The following is a 7,071-nucleotide window of genomic DNA, read 5'->3' as shown; positions in this document are numbered from 1 at the left end:
ACAGATTCAAGAGCAGAGTGCAGTCGCTCGCTCTCTCTCCCTCCCTCCGTGTGTGTGAGTGTGTGTGTGTGTGTAATGTTTACTGATATACCACAATTGATTGGCTGTAGGGGAGCAGCTGTTGACCCCTTAGTCTCAGGGGTCTCTTTGTATTCTTGCACACATCCTAAATCAATACACACACACACACACACACACACACACACACACACACACACACACACACAAATATTTGTGAGATCTCTTTATTTTAGAGTTAAATCCACAATCTTTCTGTGTATTAAGCAACGAGGGGAAAATGTTAGTCCTTAATTTATTGAGTGTGATTAAGAAAAGCTCTGACACGTAGACAAACAGGGCAAAGAGCTACAATGATCTACTCAAACACTCATCATATTCATACTGTATGAATCTGCTCAATACACGAGAAAACAACACCCAAACTACTGATGGCTCGGCAGATTTATATCCGGAACACCGACGCACACAAACATTATATACACATTATATACATCCCAGGGAGCATTGTGCAGAAGGCTTCACACGTGCCGGGGATGAGGAAAGACGAGCAACAGGGACGGCCTGACATAAAGGTCAGATGTGATTTGCACGGCTACCCTATTTAGTTTCATGTTGTTTTATTCAGGAAGATCAGAGTTGGCACGTGCTCGCAGCCTGAACCAAACTGACGCGTTGATGTGTGTTTTCCAGAGTGTTGTAAAGGAACGTGCAAGAGATGAACAACAGGACACACACGCACACGCGCTCACACATGGGTAACGCTGCTCAGAGGATGTGCTATAGATCACAATCAACGAAGTCAACGTGAAGTGGTAATCACTGGAGAAAGTGGGGAGGAACATCTCCAGTCATGTTTATCAGTGTTTGGGTGAGCAATAACAACAACAAAAATAGTAATAATATCCAGTTCATTATTCTTATTCAACAAAATTGATAAATGAAATTATTACTATTGATTCCCTTCTAGTTTGCCTCCATGGGAACTTTTAAATGTTTAAAGGCTCTTTAGCACTTTGAAGGGGAAAAAGGAGACAATTACTTTACTGAGTCAATGAGAAGAACAAACGTTTTGCCAGATGCTTACCAGTAGGTTATTGACCCACTGGAGACGGATATATCAGAGGAAAGTTGCAGCAGGAGACGCGCGATGGCGCAGGCTGCCAGCTGGAGGCGATGTCGCTCCTCTCCTCCTGCCTCGGCTCTGCTCGGCCACAGCTCTCAGTCTGCGGGGTGAGATCATTACCAGACACCAGGCTCCAGGACCTGACATTCACCGATCGGAAAAGCAGAGACAGAGAGGGAGAGAGAGAGAGAGAGAGAGAAAGACCGAGACACGCAGAGAGAATCCGCTGGTCCGATGCACACGGCGAGGGAAAGCGACCCAAACCTGCGCTCCTGCGTCGGCTCCCCGGTTCTACGGTACTGACGGTTGAACGCTGTGGCTGGATCTCGCTGGATTTGGGCTTTCGTCGGATGCGGGCTTGTTTTGACTGCAGTAATAGTCCTGCTCCCCCCTCCTCCTCCACCAACCGAGTAGCGGATTTGCGAGGGATCACAGCTCTCTGAGTGACCAGCGATCCTGCAAAGAATCGGAGACGCACTTTGCACCGCCGCGGTTCTCCGCCACCGGAGCCAGACCCGTGAAAAATCCCATTTTTGCGAGGAACCGGACACAAGGGCCAAGTTTCCGACTGGATTTCCCTCGTCTTGATCGTCTACCTTACGGCTGTCATCAGATCGGCTGCAAATCCTATTTTCGCCTTTTCCCCCCTCTCCAAAGCACCGTTGACGCCATTTTCTTTGGGGTTTTCTGTCAAAAAAAAAAATATACCCATATATTCTGGCACCGTTTGACAGCTCCCCGGGAGGCTGTCAACCCATCCGTCGTTTGTGTAAAATGCGCCTAAACGGATTGTAAATGATCTTGATAAAATATTTACACCTTTGAGCCGAGTGTGTGACAACATTAGACATGGGTAAGTAGCTCCGGGTGACCGGCCACACTCCACACCTGAATACACCTCTGCTGTAAATGTGTAACCTTTCTTTATTTATGTTCTCGTCCCCCTGCGCCTTTATGTCGCCCCCCCATTTGCATGCTACATGCTTTCCATGTCTATTCGTGCCATGTTGTTCCCCCACTGACACGAAATACGGCAAATTGCTTATCGTCACATGCCACCAGATTCTACCAACACACGTGCACGCATTCTTGCACGTACACGCAGCTCCCCCCCAGGGTGTCGGGGATGGTGGTGGTGGGGGGGTGCTGTATTACTCAGTCTGTGTGCATCTTGGGGTGCAACAGAGTGATAAATTGATAACCTGAAAGAGATGAAGTGTCCGCCCCATGTTGGACAATGAGCAGTTCAAGAATTGCTGCTCATGCTGGAGATCAGCCTTTCCCCCCAGGGGTGGACCCCCTCCACCCCCCCCCCGCGCCTTCCTTGACATTGATGTTCCACATAGCATTGCAGTGTGTGACACTCAGCCATCAGCAGTTGCTGCTTCAGGAGTCATGCCACATTTAACTGCGTGCACTCCTTCGTAATGTGGTTTTTCCTACTGGTTCTGCTCGTTGGACCTGGTGGGGGCCAGACAGGGACAAACCAGAAGATGCCAGGAGCGCCGAGGAAGCACACTCAGTACTTGCGCGCCTTGTTTATTTTCCCACAATGCTTCAATTATGATTCATGTTTCTTTAAACGGACAACGTCCACGCTTGCTGTGGAGCGCTGGAGACGGCAGCGTGCATACAAATGTGTGATTTCACATTGCGCGCAGTCTGCATTTATCAATAACCTGTTACTTTCACAGCGGCGTCAGGAACTCCTGGTCGAACGTAATGGGTTCAGACGTGTGAAGGAAGGCGAGGACTGAAAGTGAATGGCAGTGTGCCACTATTATCAGCATCCAGCAGAAAGCTCGGGCTGAAGCACAGCCGTAGAAGATAAATAGACAGACTTGAATGAGTCAAGGCAAGTGTTGAATAAAAGACCAGGTCTCTGGCCTGGATAAGATCGGAGGTGTGGAAATGGGCGCTGGGCAGAAGGCATAGAAAAAGACAGGATTGTGAGGAAAGTGCGTGACTGGGCGATAATGGAGGCGATTCAGCCCCAGATACAGCGTCTATCCGTTCCCATTAACGGGTTCGGAGGACTTGAAACTGGCAGCGTTTTCGTGCCCATGCCATCTTTAAATAAGAGCATGAGAAATCGATTAGGTGTATCCCGTTCTGTGCCATGTACCCCGGGTCGAAATAGGATCACAGAGAGGGGGAGGAGTGAATGTGAACGGGATCCAAGGACAAATCTAACTGTTGGCAGGCTCCCTCAACAGAATATCAGCACTGGAGCACCCTTTTGGCAGAACACACAGAAAGAGCGAGGGGAGGGGAGCGAGAGGAGGGGTGGGGGGGGGGGGCTGGACGAGGTGGAGGGCAAAGGAAAAGAGGTAGCACGGAGAAGAGGGGGAAGGACAGAGGTGAGGGGAAGACGAGAGCGAGGTGAGGGGAAGAAAGAAGACAGTTGGGGAGAAGGGGAGGTGTTTTTGCTGACAGCCATTTTGTGGCTTCTGCTGCAGTTAAAATGGTATAACGTTCATCTGCGTGTGCAGGGCAGTTAGGTGAGGATGGCTTTAGTGCTACCTAGCATATGGCTCACGCTGAGGAGCGCGGGCACGTGGGACTGCGCAGAATGAAAGGCCATCATTTTCTATTATAGCTGTCCCATACATGGTATTTTATGACTGTCCTCGCTGCCCCAGTTGAATACATGCTTCGCGCCAGCAGAGCTGAGCTGGTGAAACTAGGTGTTTTATTCCATTTCATTGGTAAATAGGGGTTCAAAACGCGTGCTTAGAAAACAGACGGTGCTCTGTGATATGGTCATGATCAGAAATGTGGCTTCTTTCACCTTGTCTGAGGCGGGAACACCGATGCACTTTGAAAAGTCCTGGCCCCCTGGATTTGGAAGGAGGCTGAGGCCGTCCGTTTGATTTGTTTCCAACCAAAGATTGGACCATTCTAGAAGCACTAGTTTTGTGTGATTGCCCCTTCACCAGAGAGTTGGAATGAAAGCAAAAAGGAGATAAATGAAAAATGGCAACCGGGCCGTGTTCATCGTTCCTGTGAAACGCTCATCTGCAGTCAGAGATGACTGCTGCACTCGCGTCAGAGCAGGGGAGCGGTGGGGGGGTGGGGGGCACGGACTCTTCACCCTGTGCAATCATACAGCATTTGGCGTACTTGTGGACGTGTTGTTGCGTCTGAGGCTGCACGCATGTGTGCGTGTGCTCATCTCTCTGCATGTGTGCACGAGTCCACCTCAGGCTCTGGGCTGCAGGCTGGGTATGCAGCCTTAAAAGGTTGTGTTTCTGCTGCCATTTCTTTCTTTCGCCCTCCCTTGGCTCCATACTCACATTCAGGTTCTCTTTTTCATGTGGCTGCATCATTCACTCCCCCCCCCCCCCTGTACTCCATTACTCGTGCCTTATCGTAATTGATTTTAAAGGACAAGGTAAAATGATGGAGGAGTGTCTGATTCACGCACTTCCACATCCAGAGCCATATGCCATTGAAGAGGGAAGCTGGTTAGCGCTACATAATAAAGCTATTTATGCAGCGACTCTGGTCGCTCACAATCACCCCGCTGTCTGAGGCGAGGCGAGGTTTGCATGTGTCTTTGCCACAGCGTGTGCGTGTAAAGAGCGAGGGGAGACAGCGAGGCTCGGGCTGAGTGAGGGAGGCCCGAGGAGGGGTCAGTCTTACATAAACTCCCAGGCCCGTCTGCCAGAAACAGAGAACTAACACAGCTTAGGGCACCAAGCAGGGAGGGAGGAAGATTGGTCATGACCCAGCTAAGTAGTTTACGCGCAATGTTTAAGGCCATTTCGCCGTCATGTGGTGTAGGGTTTTGAGGTGGGGGCGCTGAATCTTCAAAACGAAGCTGCAGTTTCCTTTTTTTAATTTTTTTTTTTTTTTTTAGGTGTGCATGCGTGTGCGATGTTGTGTTTGGCAGCTGTGTCTTTTCCTGTCATTGTCCCCAGTCACATGACACGCAGGGTGGCTTTCACACATGCCACAAGGGCGAGTCACCCAGCTGACATTAGGGACACATACGTTTCTGGAGGACCAAATTTGGTCATGGGGGCACTGTAGTCTCAGAACAGGACAGACCTTGGACACGTTGTCTTCTGGTTATTGGCATCAAAAGTAACAACGTGGGGAAGGTGCAGCCAGTGATTGTTGTAGCCCTTCTCCTTCAAAGCCTCTTCTGAGTTGGAGCGCTAACGATTAAAGGGGGCTTACACACTATATCTGACAGGTAATACCATTGTAGAGATTGGTGTCTTGCCTTGCACCAACTTTAGCCACCATCGGGATATTTGTCCAGGACACCACTGTTTTCAGAAGAGCCACTATTCAGGAAAAAGCTTCCCATGTGAAAAGTGAAATGAGGTCATTAATTGCGTGGTATTCATGCAATTAATGGAAATCAAAGACATCCTGCGGGATATGAAATAAATCTTACGACATATTGTTTCGCTTTGGAAAACAGATTATGGAGAAAGCCTGTCGGAGTGACTTTGAGTTCATAAGCTTCAGATTTAACCGCCGGACCACCAGAACCTACATCAAAAATGCTCCTAATGAATCAGCTTTGACAGGCTGTATTGTTTCAGGCTGTCAGGCCTTTCTGCTGAGCAGAGCGTTCATTGAAACAGAGCTTTTCATATCATCAAATGTTGCGAATATCTATCAAATGGCTTTAACCTTGTGGACAATGCTTGCGTGAATTCATACCTTGACGAGCTCGTTAAAACACTGTGGACTGTGATTAGTTAACTGCTCTTTAATATATGGGCTTCCACAATATTTGGCATTGTTATATGATGGCTAAATTGTTTTTTTGTTTTATTTTAGATCTTCACGGTGTATTCTACCCACTGTCCGAAGGCAGCATCTGATGCAAAGTGGTAGCGCCGTCTTGCCTGTAGGTGTGGTTGTAGAGCGATCGCCTGCCTGTTTGTCAGCTCTGTGATTCTCTGGAACCCTTCCCAGGGTGAACCCAGGCCCCATGACCTAAAAGGCTAAGCGGGTAGCCGTAAGAATGTGCTGTGAAGCATTATGACGGATCAGCTGTTGGTACAGTGGAATGGCCTGGTACAGAATGGAGAAAAGCCACAGAGCAGCACATGCACCAACGTGGTGTAAAATGCATTTGTCAGAGCCTGGGATGGCGAAGGGCGAGGGTTAGGTGACAATATCAAACACTGGTTGATATGCTGTAAACCTTTGGTGCTCACGGGCCGGTCGTAACTGTGGAAACGCAGCATTTCACGTCAGTGAAGATGGTGTCAGCTCAAATTCAGTGTGTGAGACAGCATTCCCCACTTCCAGCTCAGTCATGCCTCATGTCATATTGACTTATGGGATTCCCTGGAGCTATAGTGAGAAGTGTAGTCCAGTGTTTGTTTTGGTTGCTTTCTGTTTGCAGGCTCCGCTCATAAGCGAGCTGCCTGTGTAAGTGCATATGTTGATGGGAGTATGTAATATTTGTGCCCGCATGTGAAATGATCCAAAAAGGAAAGCCCCAATCTTCCAACAAGTGGCTGCCATCCAGAACTCTGCGCAGCTCAGAGCTGCAGTGACAGTTTTTAATGCGCTGGTGTATAGGTGCCACTAGATACATGTGTGAAACGGGTCAGACGCTCCTTTTCTTTTTTTTTCCAGACTGGCTCGTAAACCACATCTGGCGAAAGAATTTAGATTCCTTCCCTCGGTCTTTCTCTGCAGCCTTCCCTTTTACCCACGTGTGACTCCCTCCTCCTTTGCACTAGTGAAAAGAGAGTGAAAAAAAAAATAAAAAAAGTCAGCCTAGTTTTTTTTTTTCCCCTTTCTTGTGTCCTCAGGCTAACTTCAGCCTGGTTTTAGCGCAGAGAAAAGGAATGTCTTATTATGCGCTGATTGCTTCAGTGTCTGCACGGGCTCGACTGAGGGAGGGGGAGGCGATGAAAGAGCGAGCAACAAAGAGAGTGGGGAGAGGGAAG

At 48.7% G+C, this 7,071-nt stretch overlaps 1 protein-coding gene across 3 annotated transcripts in view; it reads left to right on the top strand.

Moving 5' to 3' along the window:
• The first annotated feature begins 300 nt into the window (after window positions 1–300).
• Window positions 301–7,071, top strand: part of setbp1 (SET binding protein 1) — a 30,738-nt gene continuing 23,967 nt past the window's right edge. Inside the window, exon 1 of one of the 3 annotated variants that reach the window (XM_029829144.1) lies at window positions 301–1,997. The gene's annotated coding sequence lies outside the window, so the exon portion shown is untranslated. Of the gene's footprint in view, window positions 1,998–5,927; window positions 6,015–7,071 lie in introns of those variants that run through there. The other 2 variants (XM_011615881.2, XM_029829145.1) reach the window with 2 other exon arrangements.

This window comes from Takifugu rubripes, chromosome 21 (genome assembly GCF_901000725.2).
Source record: "Takifugu rubripes chromosome 21, fTakRub1.2, whole genome shotgun sequence".
Taxonomy (NCBI): domain Eukaryota; kingdom Metazoa; phylum Chordata; class Actinopteri; order Tetraodontiformes; family Tetraodontidae; genus Takifugu; species Takifugu rubripes.
The sequence above is the reverse complement of the archived record's forward strand: the minus strand, read 5'-3'. Positions and strand labels throughout refer to the sequence as shown.